Source organism: Castor canadensis, chromosome 12 (genome assembly GCF_047511655.1).
Source record: "Castor canadensis chromosome 12, mCasCan1.hap1v2, whole genome shotgun sequence".
NCBI classification, from domain to species: domain Eukaryota; kingdom Metazoa; phylum Chordata; class Mammalia; order Rodentia; family Castoridae; genus Castor; species Castor canadensis.
Window position 1 is genome coordinate 77,298,902 of NC_133397.1, and position 21,618 is coordinate 77,320,519.

Sequence of the window (21,618 nt, forward strand, 5' to 3'; positions counted from 1 at the left end):
TTTTTCTCTTTTACAGACTTTAATATTCTTTTTTTGTTTTCTGTGCTTATTGTTTTAATGATTATATGCTATGGAGAAGTTCTGTTTTGGTCAAGTTTTTTGGTGTCCTGGAGTCTTCTTGTACCTGAATGGGCAAATCTTTCTTGGGGTTTGGGAAATTTTCTGTTGTTTTTAAATTCAATATATTACATATCCTTTTGGCTTGTACCTCTTCTTCTTCACTGCCATGATTCTCAGGTAAGGTCATTTGATGGAGTTGCTGTGTTCTTTCATATTCCTTTCTTAGCCCTTGAGTTAATTGACTAAGAGTTCTATTTTTTTTTTGGTTTAATTTCTATTTTATCTTCAAACTCTGAGATTCTGTCTTCCACTTGTTCTAGTCTGCTGTAGTGACCTTCCACTGTGGTTTTTTTTGGTTTGTTTTTTTTGTTTGAGTATAGGGACTTTTTATTTCCAGGACTTCTTTTTGATTCTTTTTTCTGAGGTTTTCCATATCTTTGTTCAACTTCTCTTTTATTATTTTGTTTTGTCTTCTTTATTTCATATTTCTCTCTTTATATAGTCCTTTGTTTCACTTTGGTGTTTGTTGACGTTCTCTCCTAGTTCATTTAGTTGTTGCTGTGTCTTCTTATGTTCTTTATTCGTGGTGTCTTGAAGTTTCTTGAGTACATCTGTACTTTCTGGTTAACTGCATTGAATATTTTCTCCATGGGTTTCTCAGTGACCTTTTCCACAATTTCCTCTTTGGGGTTTTTTTTGTTGGTGTCACTGGACTCATTAGTTTCAATTATCATTGTTTTGTTGAGTCATGAGCTGGGTATCCATTTTCTTCATTTCCCACTAAATCCTCCCTTTAATTGTTTTTTTGAGGAGTTAGTTTTCTTCCCTTCTTCTTCTCCCCATCACTCCAATTGGTGCTGTTCAACTATGTTCTTGATTGGCTAGTTGTTTGTTTTAATTGTCTGTTTTTTTTCCCTTGATTTAAGCTTTGTGTTGTGACTGTCTTTGTTGTTAGCTTGGTTGATGTACTATTTCTGTCCCTGTTCTGTTGATCTGCAGGAATGCAGGCAGCTTTGTAACTAACAAGTGAGGAGAAATGGTGTGCCATTTTTCTAAAGGCAGATACTTCCTGGGACTTGGTTCAGTGTGGTGGGGCATAAAGAGGTGTTCCATGGGTTAGGGGTCCAGGATATTGCAGAGTTTGATCCTGGTTGATGTTCCAAGTGTAGTTCTCATGTCTTGAGGTGGTTTCTGAGTCATGTAGCTCAGGGAATTCTGATGCCCAATCCTAACTGCCATCTTTGATCTCTCCTCAGGAGCTTATATTCTCAAAGGAAAATAAATACCTCTTTTAATATCACATTTTTGTTTGGTGTTTTCTGTAAGGTAATGAGGAAATATTTTTCAGGACGAGCTTTGGGTATAACTTAGCCCCATCACTATTTAGAAAGGCAGACAATGACAGCCATTCAGGATAGGTATAGTTTCCAGGGAGACAACCACAATCTCTTCAACTAAGGAGAAATGTGCTGTGGTAAAGAGATGAGGGAAGTAGTCTGTGTGATGCAAGCAACAGAAACAGGTTGTCTTAGACACTAAAAGGAGCCGGAAAGATCATGTGGCCTTTTTGCAAATACTTGGCCACCACGTAGGAATGTTTGGTGACAAGACAGAATGCTGAAAAAGAAAGGCAATCTTGTGCACATGACAAATAGAGAGAATGAAGGATCCAAATCAAAGGCAGGTTAAAAGTATTGATAATTTCTTTAAAAAAACAAACAGACAAAATAATGTGTTTTGGAAGCATAGAACTTACCATTAATGGTACCAGTGTCATCAGGGGCCACGAACATTGTCACTTCCTAAGTTAGAAAAATGCCATATACCAAAATCTCCAATCTCAATACAGAATTTTTAAAAGTTTTTTTTTGGAGGGGGCTAGAAAGAAGTTTATGTGACATCATTAAGAAAGGTTATTATATTATTAGTATTTTTTTGTTATGATAAACTTCATATGTAAACTTGGTAAAAGCCAATTAGGTACCATGAAGAATAAGGAATAAGTTTCCAAAAATGTACAATGTCATCTGAGGAATTTTCATTTCCAATACTCATTTCATGAAAAGCTGTAGAGCAAGTAGTCGAAAAGTCCATTAATAAAACTTTTATTCTACATATATGAATTATTAAACATGTTTCTAATAATTATGCTGGAATTGCTCATGAAAATTTCAAAGACATTGAAGCTAGCCATCATCTTAAGTTATTTCCTTATTAATTAGATATTTTACAGAACATGCATGTTAAGCAAGTATCAAAAGAGACAAAAAAAATCACAAAAGCAAAAAAAGATGCCCTAAAAAATTAAATACGTTGAATTTTTTGTTAACTGCTGTGGTTGATATCCATGAAGCAATGAACACCAAGCAGTTTGTTTTTACTGCATCTATATTTTTACATTTTTTTCTTAGTGTGCTTTGAACCTTTAATACAAATAAAATGTATACCAAAAATAATGGAAGAAAACCACATATCCCTATACAAATAATGGATGTGAGCTGTTTCTGCCCTTATCCAGAGTTAATTGGGTCACAACTTTTTCTAAAGGAGCACTTCTGCAGCTGTAATCAAAGGTGTGTGCACTGAGATAGGCTATTCCACAGAAACACATGACTACAACATGAAGTATCATGAGACATTTATACCACAGCCTTGTAAGTGCTGCAAATCATGAAGTGCTCACAATAACCACAACTGTGAGTAGAACCAATTAATTATTCCTTTTATTCCCCACAAGGACAAAACAGTATGTAGGCAGTTTTCTTTGATTAGACATGGATACAATTTTAACACTGGCCCTTGTGAAAACTGCCATGTACCAAAAATACTATGACAAACATTTATAAATTGTATAAAAATTACACATCCTTATTTTGGCCTCCTGAAGATGAAAACAAGTAACTCTCTAAATGTTAACTGGCCAAACATCCCAATATTAAACATAAAATAGAGGGAAATAGAGAAATTGAAATAGAATTAACACAATTCTGTCACAAATTGTAAACAAAAACTATTGTGGGTTGGCATGGATGACAAATGGTCTACTGTGTAAATTTTAGAATGAGGCAGACTGAAGTTGGAAGGATGGTTAATTTTCCCGTCCTTTTCCTGCTTCCCCTTTACCTCCTAGAACATCACAAGTCTACAATATAATGTTTTCTCTCAATAATTACATTATCTGTGTTGTATTTTTATATGACTCTTCACTCACTTTATCAAGTTCAGCAATGGTATGTCTTTGCAAGTGAGCAGACTTTTTGTGGGGAGTTCAGAATCTCCTGATAGAACACAGAAGATAAGGGTCAGACCCAATCTGATAGGACGCATTAGCTCATTTCTTTATTGCTAATATAAAAAACTTCTTGATATGCTTGTTGTGACTGATCCATAATCCCTTTCTCATCATTGCCAGCAGCAATCTCAGCCAAGTAAAGGAAACAGCCTATCTTCATTTTCAAACATAAGACTTTGCTCTCTGTTTCTGAAGCATTGGGGATCAAGAACTTTTCAAATGAGACAGTACATCCTTGCAAAAAGCTCTGAGCTCAGTGTCAATTTTCTCTGTGTATTCTTGAGCCATCTTCTGCTTTTTCTTAGCATGTTCCATCTTTTGCTTAATACTTGAGAATACCCTCCAAGATGACCTACAGATTCCTACAACATTTTTATAAGTAACTGAGAGAAGATTCCTCTCCTCATACATAATTCAGCTCAGTGCTCAATTATAGACTTCATGAAGGCCACAATGTCATCATATTGCTAAATCTGCTTGGCAAGTTTGATCTTCACACCATCCCATTTCTGTGCATATCTGGGTGTTCTGTGTCTGGAGTGGGTGGCATTATATGGACAGGGGCTCAGCAGTTTCTAGATGGTGGTAGTGATATTGAGATTGTCAATTGAAACATTTCTTAAGGAAAGAATTCCCTTGAGATTATTGGTCAGAATGAATAAGGAATAATTTCATGTAATTTTTTTTCCCTTAAACAGACACAAAAAATCCTTCCCATATCTTCTTTTTCTTGTCAGATATTAGGTAGCTACAGTCACAAGTCCAGAGTTTAACTGGAGATTCCATGTGTCAATAGAACAAGAGGAAATGCATTCTTTTTTAATGCTTCATGGTAATTTGGAGGAAAGACTGACCTTCTCCTGGGTCTTCACTCAAGATGGTCACTGTGGAGAAGGGTGCTGGGTCAGAGCTACTCAGGGATGTTAATTCCAGACACCCTGCCAAAGCTGTGAGAGTTTTCATATGTGTTATTTTTAGTCAACAAATGTGTGGGGTTTTTTTCCAAGGAATCTAACATACACATTATACATTGTGGAAAAGGAGCTCATGAGGGAAAAATATAACAGAATATTTTTGTGTTTTCTTCTGTTATAAAGGAAAACCTTTCTTCTAAGTCTATATGTTCTCTCAAAATACTGAGAAAAACAGACATGTTTACCTGTCAGATTTTTCAGATTCTTAAGACACTATTCTTCATCTGCCTGATCTGAATGAGCAGTAGCAACTTAGTTGAGTGAAAACAATTTGAGTTCATTGGAGCAGTGACAAAGCAAAATTGCAAAGTTTAAGAAGGGTCTAGATTGTGTGAGAACTTGAGAGAAACTGACTGGAGCAATTTATTTATCTTTCATATTCTCGACCTTGCAAAGTGGGACCATCCTCACATCAGGTACTGTTTGACTTTCTCATCTTGGGGAATCCTAGCAGTTCATTGGTGAAATTTGAATCCAATTATAAGAATTTATTTTAATATGTTATACCTGAATAGTGGTTTCAGGAAACTGTTTATTCAAAGCAAAGGAGATAATACTTGCTAAACCAAAAAATTAAAATAAATATTTATTTGTTAATAATATTTCTGGCTGAGTGCTAAAGTTTCAGCATCAATTAAGTAATTTGCTTTGGATATAAAATACTCAGAGATGTTGGGCTAGTAGCATGGCTTAAGTGGTAGAGCACTTGCCTAGCATGCCTGAGGCCCTGAATTCAAAGCCCAGTACCACCGAAAAAGAAAAAACACTGTGAGTTGTAAATTATGTCCAGTTGATTAATGTTTTAGTTTTATTTCATTTCTTTTTTTTTTTTGAGGCAGGTTGTGGTGTCGTTATGTAGCCCAGCTTGGCCTCAAACTCATGATCCTCCTCTTCAGCCTCTTGAGTGCTGAAATTATAGATGTGAAACCCTGCACCTGGCTAGGGTACTTATTTTTTTCTGTTTCCTGTATTTTGCAAATAATGCTGTTTGTAATTTATTTCTTTTTTCTGTTAATTATTTTTTATTTTATTTTTGAATGATCATACATTAATAATATGAGGGGATTTCATTGTCATTATATCATACATGTGTACAGTGTGCCTTGACAAGGTCAACCCCTCCACTATATTCCCATTTCCTTCTTCCTTTTTGCCCCTTTTGCAAAGAGTGTTTGGTGGGTTTCATTATGCTGTCTTCATGTGCATGTAAGCAGCTTACTTCCATCCTCCTAACCACTCAGAATCCTCTCCTTTGCTTCTATAATTTCTTTCTTTCTTTTTTAAAATTTTATCTTTTTCACATTCAGTCACATGTGTATACATTGTTTGGGCCACCTCCCCAAACTCCCCCATTCTGGGTATAATTTATTTCTTGAATATGCTTTCATAATTCTAAAATCTGAAGGTATTTCTATTGCTTTTGATTCACACTCAAATTATATTTTTGTTTTTGGGCAACAAGAATCTCTAACTTTGTGGTCCATTGACTCTTGAAAAATTATTCATATGTTTTCCTGAGGACTTAGAGTGGTTATGACCTTTTCTCAAGAGACTTTCCCTTGGGCATCTTATCAGTAAGGAAGGCCATCTTCGAATCCCACAGGATTCCCCACAGAGTGAATTCCATGGTTGTCATTGCCTCACTGGCCCATGAATACAAACGGACATTGGAGGCGAGTGCTTGCAGTGTTCTTCAACAGCTTGAGCATAAGAGTGGCTTTGGAGCTGGGATACATTTACTCACAGATGATAAAAAGTTGTCCCCAAGACTGTTACTTTCTTTCTTCCTTTATCCACTTTCCCTATTTTTTATGCTTTCATAATTCCTTCTCCTCTCTATGCTTTCATAATTCCTAAACCTGGAGATTGGGCAAAATCTTTATTCTATGTTATTTCCATTTTTTTTAACTCAAATTATCTTTTTTCCCTTCCTGTCCTCTCTTTCAGCTTTCCTCTCTTCCTCCTTTCTTCCTTGTTTACTTCTTCCTGTCACTTTCCTTTATTTTTCCTTTTTTGTTGTTTTCTAGCATTTATTTTTACTAGTATTGTCTGAGATAGTTGGCCTATCATTTCTGTAAAACTCAAATAATGTAAGTATATTTCTGATTTAAAACTAAAGCTCTTTGTTAGAGAATGTGGTGGTTTTTGGTTTAGAGCTTCAGAGTTGACCTGAGAGCTCATAAGTTGACTTCTGTGTCATTTCTAGTGGCACAATCACCCTTTCTGAGATATTTTTGGCTCTTGATTTACATCAGGTATTTTCACAACCTACAACTCAGGCAATTTTTTTTTTCCTTTTTTCTAATTGCTTTGCATCTCCCCTCAGGCTCAGTCTAGTTGCTCAGAATTATGAATGATGACTTTGCAGTGAGATCTGAGCTGCATCAGGCAGGCAGGGGCAGAAAGATTTTGTCACAGACCCTGATTCTCATCCCTGTTGCTCTGGGTCTCTGGTGAGAAATTTAAAAATATCCCAATCTCTTCAGAATAATATTCTGTAGAGCTAAAACTTATAAGATATACTGTATAAAATGATTATTTCTCATATGAATCCAATTGTATATTGACAAAACCCCATTAGAAATGACATTTTAAATGATGTATTTCAATGTTTATTTTATAAAGTCACTGTGTGTATTGATTTATGATCATTATCCATTCCTGATTACTGGTGTTTCTGGGGATATCATGATGACTCAGTCTCCAGGCTCTTTGGTACTGTCTGCAGGAGAGAGGGTCACTATGAACTGTAAGTCCAACCAGAGTCTTTTATAGAGCAAAGACAATAATAACTACTTTGCCTGGTACCAGGAGAAAACAGGACAGTTTCCTAAACTTCTCATCTTCTGGGCATCCACCCAGGAATATGGAGTCCCTGGCCATTTCAGTGGCAGTGAGTCTAGGACAAATTTTACAATCACCATCATCAGTTTTCAGGGTGAATACATGGAGATTACTACTGTCAGCATTGTTACGAAGCTTCTCATACAGTGCTTCAACTTTGAATATAAACTTCCTCTCAGATACTCATCAGCTGATTGCACCCTACACAGCCCTGGACTGGCACACTACTTCCATCTACCTGAGACAATCTGTGTGATCTTACTTCTTGATGAGAAGTTGTGCATGCTCAACAGAAAATTAAGGGGTTTAGTGTCTCTTAGATCCTTTGGAACAGAGGTCTGTACAGTTAGATGGGGTAAGGAATCTCTGTATTGGTTTTCTGTTTCATCTGTAACAAAATACCATAATCTCTGTGGCTTGAAGATGAGAAATCAATCATTTTACAGTGTTAGGGGTCAGATCCAATACACTACCCATTTGGCTAGGATCAAGTTGTTGGAAAGCTGCATTTGGAGGCTGTAAGAGAGAAATAGGTCTCTTGTCTTTCTACCTCCTAGAGTTGAACAGTGTTCCTTGGTGGGTAACCTTTTTTTTCTATCTTCGTGGCAAGCAAAGTATTAGTTCTCACCCTTCTTCTGGGGTCATGATGACTCTCAGGTCTCTATTTGCTTTCCAAATAGGACATCAAGAAACATCATTGCACATTAATGTATAATATTTACAGATGTGATTTTGGGTTCAACAATACCTTCCAATCTCTATATCTCATATTAATTAATAGAATTCAGTATTTTGGGAAAGTTTTGTGTCTCTATAGAATCAATGCACTAACTAATTTCATTCATGTATTCACCTAAAATAGTACTTGAGCACCTACTTTTTGGTACAGGGATACAGCAGGCAACAAGGGTCTTATAGATCACATATAGTTGCTTGAGAACTCTGTAGCATCTTAAATCTGTGTCTGAGAATTTGCCCTTGGTGACTTACTTGATGTGCCCACATCTACAGATGTACAGAAGTACCCATATGTATGGATGTGTTAGGTATTTCCCAGGTAAAGACTTGTGGTGGTGTGAGCTGTACCAACTGTGTTAGTCAAGATTTTCTTTACTGTGGCAAGTACCTGAGCCTAATAACTTAAAGGGGAAATATTTGTTTGGCCCACAGTTTCAGAGGTTTCACTACATGGTCAGCTAGTTCTATTGCTTTTAGGTCTGTGGCAATGTAGAAGCATCAGGGTGGAAGGGTATGGCAGAGAAAAGCTGCTCACATCATGGTAGCTGGGAAGCAGAGAGAGCCAGGAAGATGCCAGCGACAGTACAACTCTTCAAAGTTCCCCTCTTAGTGATGCACCTTCTGCAACCTGCCTCCCCCTTGATTTATACTACCTCCCAATAAGGCCACCAAATTTTGACTCTGAGAGTGGACTAAAGTATCGATTAGGTCAGAGCTCTCATGATCCAGTCACCTACCAGCTTTGGTCCAAGTCTTCAACACATAATTCCTTTGGGTGACAATTCATACCCAAACCAGGACATCAAGTAAATATCTAGTGGTCTGACACCCAGAAATTTATCTCTACTTAGGATACATGTAGACTTTCAACAACAGGAATAGTCAATGTAAATTTTAAAATATATGAACCCCCCCCGATTATTTCTTAGAATACGGTAACAATTTGAAATATTTAATGAAGCTGCACATCAAAAGGAGCATGTATTAGGAATTTGAAACATCAGATCTGTATGCGATATTGTCAGCTCTTTCCTGTCCCTTACAGAGCACTTTGCCTAGAGTTCTTTCAATTGTTGTAGAAGCTGACAATGAAGACAGAATGGACAGACCATGACCTACTTCAAATCTGATAGTTGGAGCCAGACATAGTGTCACATGCCTGTAAACATAAACCCTATTAAAAATAACTAAAACAAAAATTGTTGGGGGTATGGTAGAGTGCCTAGTTAACAAATGAGAACTTGAATTCAAGCCCTGCAAAACCCTAATTTTTTCCTTTATCTATTTTCTATCTATCTATCTATCTACCTATCTTTTGGTCAGTATTGGTCTTATACTTGCTAGGAGAGTGTTCTACCAGATAAGCCACACTCCCAGTCCATTTTGTTTCATGTATTTTTTAACAGTGTTTCATATCCTCCTTCCTCTGCCTCTTGAATAGCCTAAATTACAGGTATGGGGCCTGTTGTACACTTGTTCATTGATATAGGGTGTCACTAATCTTTTGCACATGGTGTCCTCGAACCATGACTCTCCAATCTATGGTTCTCAAGTAGCTGGTATTACAGACATGTGTCATCATGCCTGGACCCCTATAAGTATCTTTGTAGAACAGAATTCAGCTTTGATTATGTATATAGACCCAGGAGAATATCTGTAGTAGAAAAAGGGGAGAACTTCACCCCATTGCAGCCTGAGCCAGATGTTTCAGCATCACCTTGGTCATGAGCAAAGTGGGAGGTAACTTCTATTAACATTTCTGGTTCTCCCATTAACATGTGACACAATGGTATCTCTAGTAGTTTTGTATTGCTGAATCACAAATGACTGCCCATTTAACAGCCTATGAGTTCAGTGGCCTCCACCTCAGAAATCAGGAATGAGATGGCTGGGTGTCTGGGTCTTTCACAGTTAACTTTGGGTAGAACTTCATGTGAAGCTCTGGATCTCCTTCCAAGTTCAAGTAGTTGTGGCAGATTTGGTTTCTTGCCATTGTAGGCTGAGGTCCCATTTCCTTTCTGGCTGTCAGCTCACAATCCTGGAAGCTGCCCACATTCCCTCAAACAGGGCTCCCTTTATCTCCAATGCATTAGAAAAATCTTCTCCTATATAATTCTTTTCATGTCTTAAATCTTTCTGATTTCCCTTTGACTCTCAATCAGATTTTTAAGGTCTGTGATTATGTCATGTCAGAATATCTCCCCTTCTAAAGTCACTTATTTTATATAACTGTAAAATCTCTTTACTAAGAAACTGAATTTTGTTTAACTGAGTATCTGGGAGAAAGTGTGTTGATAACCAGGGTCAGCAATGGATGGACTAGCAAAATTAGATTCTATGTATGTCATATCATTATTTTTAATTTGCCAAATAATGATTGTGTCTTATATGGTTATTTGGAACTGGGGATTGTGTGGAGGTTTAACAAATCATTAAGTGATTTCAGAGGATGGAAGAGCTAACAGTCCAAATGCCACAGGAATGACGATGGCCTCCACAATTTTTTCCTTCCATGTGTATCATGCAAAACATACACTAAAAAGTACTCAGTAAAGATATAAACTAATTCTTACTATATGCCCACATGCTCTTGTTGCATGTCCTTAGAGGAAAGCTCAAATGTTCTAGCAGATCTCCATGGTCTTCATGTATCAGGCCTGTGTCTGCCTCCAACATGGCTTCCTTTGTTTCCTTCTGTAGACTCAACATATCTGTCTCCCAAGACCTGTGTATTCTATCGGGTCTTCCCTGAGCTTTGCATGGCCAAATATCTGCTTTCAGACATGAACTCCATTGGCTGCATTTGAAGTCAGAGAACCATCAATGTCAGAGAATAGAAAGTGAAGTTACAAAGATGAGATTGTATCTGTATGTAAATAGAACTCTGTTCTTCAGCAGACCACTTCTCAATATGAATGAAACCTAGAACTTGCAGACAGACAGGCAAGAATGACAAGACCATAGATCAGATGATGTGATGGAGAATGACTGTGTCTGAGAATTCACCTGAATTGTGGGGGACAGAAATGTCTTTAAGGAGAGACAACTGAGTTAGCAAGGACAGCAGAGTTCTAAAACATGCAGAACATTTTGTGTGCTGTACTTGGCAGCATATGGAGGTATCTAGGTGAGAGGGTGGAGTCAAATGATGGGAAGAACAGTAGAAAAAAAGTTTGATGAACTAAGTAAGTGATTTTACATACAAATTTTCTGTGTGATCATGTATCTTATATGTAGAATGAAAACAATGGACAGATGAAGCATCAGCTTTTTCATTGCCTTCAAACTGAGATACTGAAATAAGTTTGCGCTAGTCGCACTAGAGCACCAGCTAGTAGGCAAAACGTTCAACAGACTTTGCAAGAGAAAGGATGATGAGCCATTTCCCTGGAAGTTTTGGTGCACGAGCGCGACCAACAAAGGGCAGCAAGAACTCACGTGTTTTTCAAAAAGTTTTCAATCTACTTGCCCAGAGAGACTTGTGATCCTGCAAATGAAAGTGTGTGGAGTATTTAAAACCAGCCAGTCCTAAAAGAAAATTTACTCTTCATTTAGCTTTTTACATTTTATATTTTAAAACTGAAAAGTTTTTGATTCACACTCAAATTATCTTTTTGTTTTTGGGTTACAAGAATCTCTCACTTTGTGGTCCATTGGCTCTTGAAAAACTATTCATATGGTTTCTTGAGGACTGAGGGTGTTCATGACCTTCTCCAGAGAGGCTTCCACTTGGGCATCTTACCAGTAAGGAGGTCCATCTTAGACCAATGTCAAGGTGGGTGAGATATAGCTTCCTCTAGGACATGTTTCCAGAGTGAACATCATTGGTAGTGTTGGTCAGAATCATTACTTCCCAAGGAAATGTTTTTCTCCACTCCATTTCTCACTTTATATAAGAAGTCTCTCTTCAATTCTAGCAGTTTTGGGAAGAATAGTTTCTAGCTACTCTCTGGTTCACAGTTTGTTTGATATTAGAGCCCCTTTGATGCCAGCCTTAAATTAGAATCCCACAGGATTCTCCACAGAGTGAATTCCATGCTGTCTTTGCCTCTGTACCCAAGCTTATCCTGGACATTGGAGGCAAGTGTTTGCAGTGTTCTTCAATGGGTTGTGGGTAAGAGTGGCTTTGGAGGTGGGACACATTTCTGGAACAGATAATAAAAAAATTGTCCCAAAATTGTCACTTTTGTCTTTCCTTTCCACCTTTATCCATTTTCTCCCTCTCCTTTTTTTACTCATTTATTCATATGTGCATATGAATGTTTGGGCCATTTCTCCCCCCTCCCCCCACCCCATACCTCCTCCTACTCTCCCTCGCTTCCAGACAGAATTTGTTCTGCCCTTATCTCTAATTTTGTAAGTAAAAGCAATAAAAAGAAATGTGAAGTGTTTTTTGCTAGTTGTGATAAGGATAGCTATACAAATCGATTCTTAGCATTCTTCCATGTACAAATGTGTTACATCCTAAGTTGATTCATCTCTAACTGAACTTTTCACTAGTTCCTGATCCCCTTCTTATATTGACTTCTGTCACTTTAAGGTTTCTGTATTAGTTCCTCTGCAGTGAGGACATCAAATACTATCATGTTTTGGGTTTCCTACCTATCCCTATACCTCCCGTGTGTGCTCTCCCCTTATCATGTGACCCAAGTCCAACCACATTGCTGTATTTGCCCTGGATCTGAAGTCGGCATATGAGAGAGAACATATATTATTGGTCTTCTGAGCCTGGCTAACCTCGCTTAGAATGATGTTCCCCAGTTCCATCTATTTACTTGCAAATGATAAGAATTCATTCTTCTTCATGGCTGAATAAAACTCCATTGTGTATAAATTCCACATTTTCTTAATCCACTTGTCAGTAGTGGGGCATCGTGGCTTTTTCTATAATTTGGCTATTTTTAATAACACTGCAATAAACATGGGTATGCAAGTGCCTCTGGAGTAACCTGTCTCACATTCCTTTGGGTATAACCACAGGAGTGGAATTGCTGGATCATATGGCAGATCTATGTTTAGATTTTTAAGGAGCTTCCACATCTTTTTCCAGAGTGATTGTACTAGTTTGCATTCCCACTGGCAGAGTACAAGGGTCCCTTTTTCCCCACATCCTCACCAACACCTGTTGTTAGTGGTGTTTTTAAAGATGGCTATTCTAACAGGGGTGAAGTGGAATCTTGGTGTGGTTTTAATTTGCATTTCCTTTATGGCTAGAGATGGTGAGCTTTTTTTCATGTGTTTTTTGGCCATTTGAATTCCTTCTTTTGAGAAAGTTCTGTTTAGTTTGGTTGCCCATTTCTTTATTGGTTCATTAATTCTGAGAGAGTTTAGTTTTTTGAGTACCCTGTATATTCTTGTTATCAGTCCTTTGTGCGATGTATAGTTGGCAAATATTTTCTCCCACTGTGTGGATGGTCTCTTCAGTTTAGCGACCATTTCTTTTGTTGTGCAGAAACTTTTTAGTTTTCTGAAGTCCATTTGTCTATACTTTTACTTAGTTGCTGAGCTACTGGGGTTCTATTGAGGAAGTCCTTGCCCATACCTATTACTTCCAGAGTGTTTCCTGCTTTTTCCTGTACCAACTTTAGAGTTTCAGGTCTGGTATTAAGGTCCTTGATCCATTTTGAGTTGATACTAGTACAGAGTGATAAATATGGATCTAGTTTCAGTTTTTTGCAGACAGATAACCACTTTTCCCAACAACATTTTTTGAAGAGGCTGTCTTTTCTCCATCATATATTTTTAGTACCTTTGTCAAAAATAAGGTGGGAACAGCTATGTAGATTCATATCTGGGTCCTCTATTCTGTTCCACTGGTCTTCGTGTCTGTTTTTGTGCCAGTACCATGCTGTTTTTGTTGCTATTGCTTTGTAATATAGTTTGAAGTCGGGTCTTGTGATACCACCAGCATTACGTTTTTTGCTGAGTATTGCCTTGGCTGTTTGCAGTCTCTTGTGTTTCCAAATGAACTTTAGGGTAGATTTTTCAATCTCTGTGATGAATGTCATTAGAATTTTGATGGGAATTGCATTAAACATTTAGATTGCTTTTGGTAGTATTGCCATTTTTACTATGTTGATCCTACCAATCCATGAGCATGGAAGATCTCTCCACCTTCTGTAGTCTTCCTTGATCTCTTTCTTCAGGGGTTTGTAGTTCTCCCTGCAGTGGTTATTTACATCCATGGTTAAGTTTACTCCTAGGTATTTGATTTTTCTTGAGGCTATTGTAAATGGAATTGTTTCCATATATCCTTTCTCAGTTTGTTAGTTATTGGCGTATAGAAAAGGTAATGATTTTTGTAAGTTGACTTTGTATCCTGCCACCTTGCTGTGGCTGTTAATTGTGTCTAGGAGTTTTTGGGTAGAGTTTTTTGGGTCTTTGAGCTATAGGATCATATCTTGAAAATAGAGATATTTTGACACTTCCTTTACCTATTTGTATTCCTTTTATTTCTTCTTCTTTCTTAGTTGCTCTGACTAGGAATTCCAGTACTATGTTGAATAGGAGTGGAGATAGTGGGCATCCTTGTCTTGACCTGGTTTTAAGGGAAAAGGTTTGTTTTTCACCATTAAGTATGATGCTGGCTGTAAGTTTGTCATATGTAGCTTTTATAATGTTGTGGTACTTCCTTCTATTCCTAATTTTCTTAAAGCATTTATCATGAAGTGGTGTTGGAACTTGTCGAAGGCTTTTTCTGCATCTGTTGAGATGATCAAGTGGTTTTTGTCTTTGCTTCTATTGATGTGCAGTATTAAATTTATAGATTTGCATATGTTGAACCATCCCTGCATCCTTGGAATGAAGCCGACATCATGGTAAATGATCTTTCTGATGTGTTGTTGAATTCAGTTTGCCATTATTTTATTGAGGATTTTTGCATCAATGTTCATTTAGGAGATTTGCCTATAGTTCTCCTTTTTGGATGTGTCTTTGTCTGGTTTTGGGATAAGTGTAATACTGGCTTCATAGAATGAGTTAGGCAGTTTTCCTTCCCTTTCTATTTCATGGAACAGTTTAAGGAGGATTGGTATCAGTTCTTCTTTAAAGGTCTGATAGAATTCAGCAGAGAATCCATCAGGTCCTGGACTTTTCTTTTTTGGGAGACTCTTGATTGCTGCTTCAATTTCATTTTGTATTATAGATGTATTCAGGTGATTAATGTCCACTTGGTTCAGTTTTGGATGATCATAAGTACCTAGAAATCTGTGCATTTCTTCAAGATTATCAAATTTATTAGAGCATAGGTTCTCAAAGTAGTCTGTGATGATTTCCTGGATTTCCATGGTGTTTATTGTTATCTCCCCTTTTGCATTTCTGATTTTACTGATTTGGGTTTTTTCTTCTCATTTTAGTCAGGTTTGCTGGGGGTCTGTCAATCTTGTTTGTTTTTTCAAAGAACCAACTTTTTGTTTCATTGATTCTTTGTATGGCTGTTTTTGTTTCTATTTCATTGATTTCAGCACTTATTTTTATTATTTCTCTCCTTTTTATTTTGGGATTTGCTTGTTCTTATTTTTCTAGTTGTTTGAGATAAAGCATTAGGTCATTGATTTGAGATCTTTCTGTCCTTTTAATGTATGCACTCATGGCTATAAACTTCCCTCTTAGGACTGCCTTTGCTGTGTCCCATCAGTTCTGGTAGGTCATCGTTTCATTTTCATTGACTTCCAGGAACTTTTTAATTTCCTCTTTTATTTCATCAATGACCCATTGATCATTGAGCAATGTGTTGTTCAGCTTTCTGTTATTTGCATGTTTTTTACTGCTATTTTTATTGTTGATTTCTAATTTTAATGCATTGTGGTCAGATAGAATGCATGGGATTATTTCTATTGTCTATATTTTCTGAGGCTTGCTTTGTGGCCTAAGATATGATTGATTTTGGAGAAGGTGCCATGGGCTGCTGAGAAGGATGTCTATTGTGTAGTAGTTGGGTGAAATATTCTGTAGATGTCAGCTAGGTCCATTTGATCTATGGTGTGATTTGTTTCTAGGACTTCTTTATTGATTTTTTTTTGTATGACCTGTCTATTGGTGATAGCAGAGTAATAAAGTCTCCTACTTCCACTGTGTTGCAGTTTATATATGTTTTTAGGTCCTTCAGAGTATGTTTGATGAAATTGGGTGCATTGATGTTGGGTGCATATAGGTTTATAATTGTTATTTCCTTTTGGTCTATTTCCCCTTTTATTAGTATGGAGTGTCCTTCTTTATCTCATTTGATCAATGTAGGTTTGAAGTCTATTTTGTCTGAGATAAGTATTGCTACTCCTGCCTGTTTTCAGGGGCCATTGGCTTGGTAAATCTTCTTCCAACCTTTCACTGTAAGGCAATGCATGCTTCTGTCAATGAGATGGGTTTCCTGTTAGCAACAGATTGTTAGATCTTCCTTTTTAAACCAGTTTTCCAACATTCAGTGTTAGTGTTGATAGGTATGTGGTGATTCCTGTCATTAGTTGTCTTTGTTGTTTAAGGCTTTGATTCTGTGCAGTTAAATCAGTGGTATTCTCTCCTTTCTTGCCTTTTCTTCTCCTGTGGTTTGGTACTGCCTGACCTTTCATGGTTTTGTATGCTTTCATTTTCTTTTTGCAGGATTCTTTGAAGAATATTTTGTAGTGGTGGCTAGGTGGTCATATATTGTTTTAGCTTCTGCTTATCATGGAAGACTTTTATTGCTCCATCCATTTTGAATGATAGTCACTCCATGCTCTTCTTGCTTTTAAGGTTTCCATTGATAAATCTGCTGTAATTTTGATGGGTTTACCTTTGTATGTTATTTGTTTTTTCTCCCTTACAGCCTTCAATATTTTGTCTCTATTCTCTGTGCTTGTTGTTTTAATGATAATATGTCATGGGTTAGTTCTATTTTGGTCAAGTCTGTTTGGTGTCCTGGAGCCTTCCTGTACCTAATGGGCATGGTTTTCTCTAGATTTGTTGTATATATTATGAATTCCTTTTGCTTGCACTTCATCTCCTTCTTCAATACCCATAATTCTCAGGTTTGGTCTTTTGATGGAGTCAGTGAGTCCTTGCATATTCCTTTCACAGGTTTTGAGTTGTTTGAGTAATAGCTCTTCATGTTTTTCTTTAATTTCCATTTCATCTTCATGTTCTTAGATTCTATTTTTGCTTGTTCTAGTCTGCTGGAGTGTCCTTCCATTGTGTTTTGTATATCTGTTTCATATTTTTTTCTGAGGTTTTCCATATCATGGGTCACTTCCTCTTTAATATTGTCAATTTTCATCCTTAATTCACTTACCTCTCTATTTATGGTGCTGTCTGTTTCACTTTGGTATTTATTTAGGGCTCCTGTGAGTTCACTTATTTGTTTTTGTGTCCTCTTATATTCTTTGTTTTTATTTTCTTGGAATTTCTTGAGTGCCTCCTGTATGTTTTGGTTGACCTTTTTCTAGTAACATCTCCATGAAATTTTCAGTGATTTCTTTCAGTATTTCTTCTTTCTGGGTGTTCTTGTGGGCTTCATTGGGTTCCTTGGGATAGTCTATCTTTGCTTTGTTGGGGTCTGGAACTGGGTGTCCATTTTCTTCATTTCCCTCTGAATCCTGTACTAATTTATTTTTGGGGGGAGAATGGTTTCCATCCCTTTTTCATCTTCCCATTATCTCACTTGGTGCAGTTTCTGTCCCTGTTCTGTGTGTAATTTAGTATTAGCTGACTTACAGTGGTAAAAGTAATGAGATCAAGAAAGAAAGAGTAAGAAGAAAAAGAAATAAAAGAAGGAAAAAGTAGAGAACCAAAGAAATAAACAGGGAGAGATGGTGTACTAGGCAACAGTGAAGTAAACAAGCACTTAGAGAGAAAGAGAAAAAGAAAAAAGAAAAAAGGGAAAAAAAATTCCAGGTTCAGGAACAATGATGTTTTTGTTTTGGTAGTTCTGCCTTTACTCCTTCAGCATCCAGTCCTGGTGTTGGTATTTAAGCAGTAGCTCTGTTGTTGTCTCACCAGGTGTTTGGGTCAGGAGACAGCTTTGTTTACCGCTATCTGCCCTATTTCAGGCAGCAGCTCATCTGCCACCTACTGTCAGCTGTCTACTATTGCAGGCTTTATTTACTAAAAGTTCACATGGAGAGCAGCTCCTTGATCCTCCTTCCTTCTCCAGTGAAGGGACTTGCCTGCCAGCTACTATTGCATGGTTTGTTTACTAAAAGTTGGTGTGGAGAGCAACTCCTTGACCCTCTCCCGTTTTCTGGTGTGCTCAGAACACCCCACCCCCTCTGCTGCATGTCCTTTTTTGTTCCTTGTTTATTATTTAATTTTTTTTGTGAGGCAGGGTCTGTCTGTCCAGGGTGCTATGCTGGTTTATCCTAGGGGTGGCTGTGGGGGTACCGCGCAGCTTATTTGCTCACCTGTTGGTCTGTGTCTCCCAAGCAGGTTTGGAGCTGGCATCTGACAGTGTGGGAGCCCTGCTGGTTTCTCAGGGTAACATGGCGTGGGGAAGCTTTGTGCAGGCTGTCTTACTTCTTCACTCCCTTCATGTTCCCGTTGCTTATTTTTCTTTCTTTTGTTGTTTTTGTTTTCTAACATCTTTTTTTCCACTTTTTTGTTTTCTAACATCTTTTTTAGTTCACCTATCATTATTGTAAAACTGAAACAACTTAAATATATTTTTGATTTTAAAATAAGTCTCTTTGTTAGAGAAACAAGTGGTTTGTGGTGTAGAGCTTTTAAGTTGACCTGAAAGCTTCTAAGTTGACTCCTATGTCATTTATAGTGGCACAATCACCCTTTCTGTGATTTTTGGCTCTTGATTTACATCAGGTACTTTCACAACCCACTACTTAGGCAGTTTGCTTCCTAATTTTCTGATTGCTTTGCATAGCTCCTCAGGCCCAGTTTAACTGCTCAGAAATCATTAATTGGGTTTTGTAGTGAGAACTGAGCTACATCTGGCAGGCAAGGGCAACAAGATGGTGCTGCAGACCCAGGTTCTCATGTCCCTGTTGCTCTGGGTCTCTGTGAGAAATTAAAAATTGTCACGATCTCTTCAGAATAGTATTTTTGTAGAAATAACAGTTATAACACGTACTTGGATAATAGACTTGGATTTAATGTCTATTTCCCACATGACCCCAATAATCTATTGATATACACCATTAAAATGACATTTTAAATGGCATGTATTATGTAGTTGGTGTGTGTATGTATATATGATCACTGTCCATTCCTGATTGCAGGTGCCTGTGGAGACATCCTGATGACTCAGTCCCCCAGCTTCCTGGCTGCATCAGCTGAAGAGAGTGTCACCATCAACTGCAAGTCCAGCTAGAGTCTTTTACTGAGCTACAACCAGAAGAACTACTTGACCTGGTACCAGCAGATGCCAAGATAGCCTCCTAAATTTCTCATCTACTGGGCATCCATCTGGTAATCTGGAGTTCCTGACCATGTCAGTGGCAGTGAGTCTGGGAAAAACTTCACTTTCACCATCAGCATCCTCCAGGCTGAAGATGTGGCTGGCACATTTCAGCAGGGTTATGAGGATCCTCCCACAGTGCTTCAGCTTCAAACACAAACTTCTAGAGACTCATCAGCTGTTTGCACACCATCCACCAAGCCATGTGCTTGCACACTTCCTCCATCTGCCTGAAAGCTTGTATTGCCTGACTTGGTGATGTGAAGGATTTTAGTGCTCAAAATAAAATGAAAGGTCTCATTGTCTCTTAGATTCTTTTGAATAGAGGTATCAACATTTAAACACAGTGGAGGAAACTCTGTATTGGTTTTCTATTTCATCTGTAACAATTTAGCAAAAATCCACTGGCTTAAAGTTACAAAATCAATCATTTTACAGTTCTAGGGGTCAGAAGTCCAACATAGGACTCAATGGGCTAATATCAAAATGTTGGAAGGCTGTATTCCCATTTGGAGGCTCTAGGAGAGACTATGTCTCTTGACTTTTCAGCTCCTCAGGTCCAACTGCATTCCTTGGTTGTTAGTCCTTTTCTTCCATCTTCAGAGCAATGAAGTATCAGCTCTCTCCTTCTTATGGAGGTACATTCCCTCTGAAGTCTCTTTATTTGCTTTCCAAACATGGACATTAAGAAACATTGTTCCACACTAATGTGTAGTATGAATGAATGTAATTTTGTGTTCAACAGACTTCCTGCCAGTTTCTATATCTCATATTAATTTATAGAACTCATTATTTGGGGAATGCTTTGTGTGTCATGAAATAATGTGCTAACTTATTTCATTCATGTATCTATTTCAAGTAGTGATTTATCACTGACTTTGGGGCACAGAGATACAGAAAGAATGAGTTTAATGGACCACATGTAATTGAGAACTCTGTAGCACTTCATGCTGTCTGTATATGAATTGAACCTTTGTGACTTACTTGATGTGCCCATATTTATGGATGTACAGAAGTGCCCATATGTATGGATGTGTCAGGTATTTCTCAGGGAAAGGTTTGTTGTGGTATGAGCTGAGCCAACTGTGTTTTTCAGGGTTTTCTTTACTGTGGCAAGCACCTGAGGCTAATAACTTAAAGGAAGAAAGATTTGTTTGGCTCACAGTTTCAGAGGTTTCACTCCGTGGTTATCTTGTTCCATTGCTTTTAGGTCTGTGGCAAGACAGAGGCATCATGGTGGAAGAGTGTGGCAGAAGAAAGCAGCTCAGCTCATGGCTGCTGGAAAGCAGAGAGAGAAACATGAAGCTGCCAAGGATGGTTCAACCCTTCAAAGATCCACTTGTAGGCATGCACCTCCCCCAATCAACATCCCTCCTGACTTTTAACACCTCCTCAAAATGCCATCAAATTCTGAATTCATCAATGGATTAATCTACTGACTCAGTCAGAGCTTTCTCGACCCAATCACCTCTCAGAGATTGGATTTATCTACTGGGGGCCAAGACTTCAACAATTATGTCCTTTGAAAAATTCCATATTCAAACCATAACATCAAGTAAATGTCTAGTAGGATGACACCCAGAAGTTTTCTATACTTAGAATACATGTAGCATTTCAATAATAGGAAGAGTCCATATTAAATTCAAAGATATGACCTTCCCCTGCCACTATTCCTTAGAATACAATATGAATTTGAAATGTTTAATAGTGCTGCACATCAAAGGGAACATGCATTGGGCATCTGGAACATGTGGGGTCTGGTGAGTTTTAGGTCTTTTAGGGATATCGTCAGCTCTCCCCTGTCCCTTACAGAGCACCTTGCCCAGAGTCCTTCAAGTGTTGTGGAACGTGACCATGAAGACAGAAAGGAAAGACAATGCCCTTCTTCAAGATCCATCTGTTGGGGCCAGTCTGGGTGGCGCATGCCTGTTATCTCAGCTATGCAGGAGGGTAAATAGGTAGATTGTGTTCCAGGGATCCTCCTACCTCTTGAGAGCTGGTATTGCAGTCATGAGGCACATTTCCCATTTGATCTTTGTGATATGGTGTTACTTTTTCTCCATCTAATCTCAAACCATGATTCTATTTCTGTTCATCAGTAGCTGGTATTGGAGGCAATAGCCACCACGCCTGTATTCATGTGTGTGTGTGTAGAACAGAATTCAGTTTTGATTTTGTGGATATGTTCACAAGTGAGGAATAAATATATGGTAGAAAAAGTGCAGAGCTTCACCACATGGCAGCTCAAGCCAGAGATTTCAGCATCACCTTGGCCATGAGCTACATGGGAGATAACATCTTTTTCTTTAAATTTAAACTTTTTGCTTTATTTT

At 37.8% G+C, this 21,618-nt stretch overlaps 1 pseudogene and 1 gene segment (V, D, J or C); both read right to left on the minus strand.

The window, feature by feature from the left end:
- Positions 1–21,618, minus strand: part of LOC109699244 (immunoglobulin kappa variable 4-1-like) — a 935,238-nt gene that overhangs the window by 192,214 nt on the left and 721,406 nt on the right.
- LOC109678727 (14-3-3 protein zeta/delta-like) overlaps positions 3,149–21,618 on the minus strand; it is a 57,011-nt pseudogene continuing 38,541 nt past the window's right edge.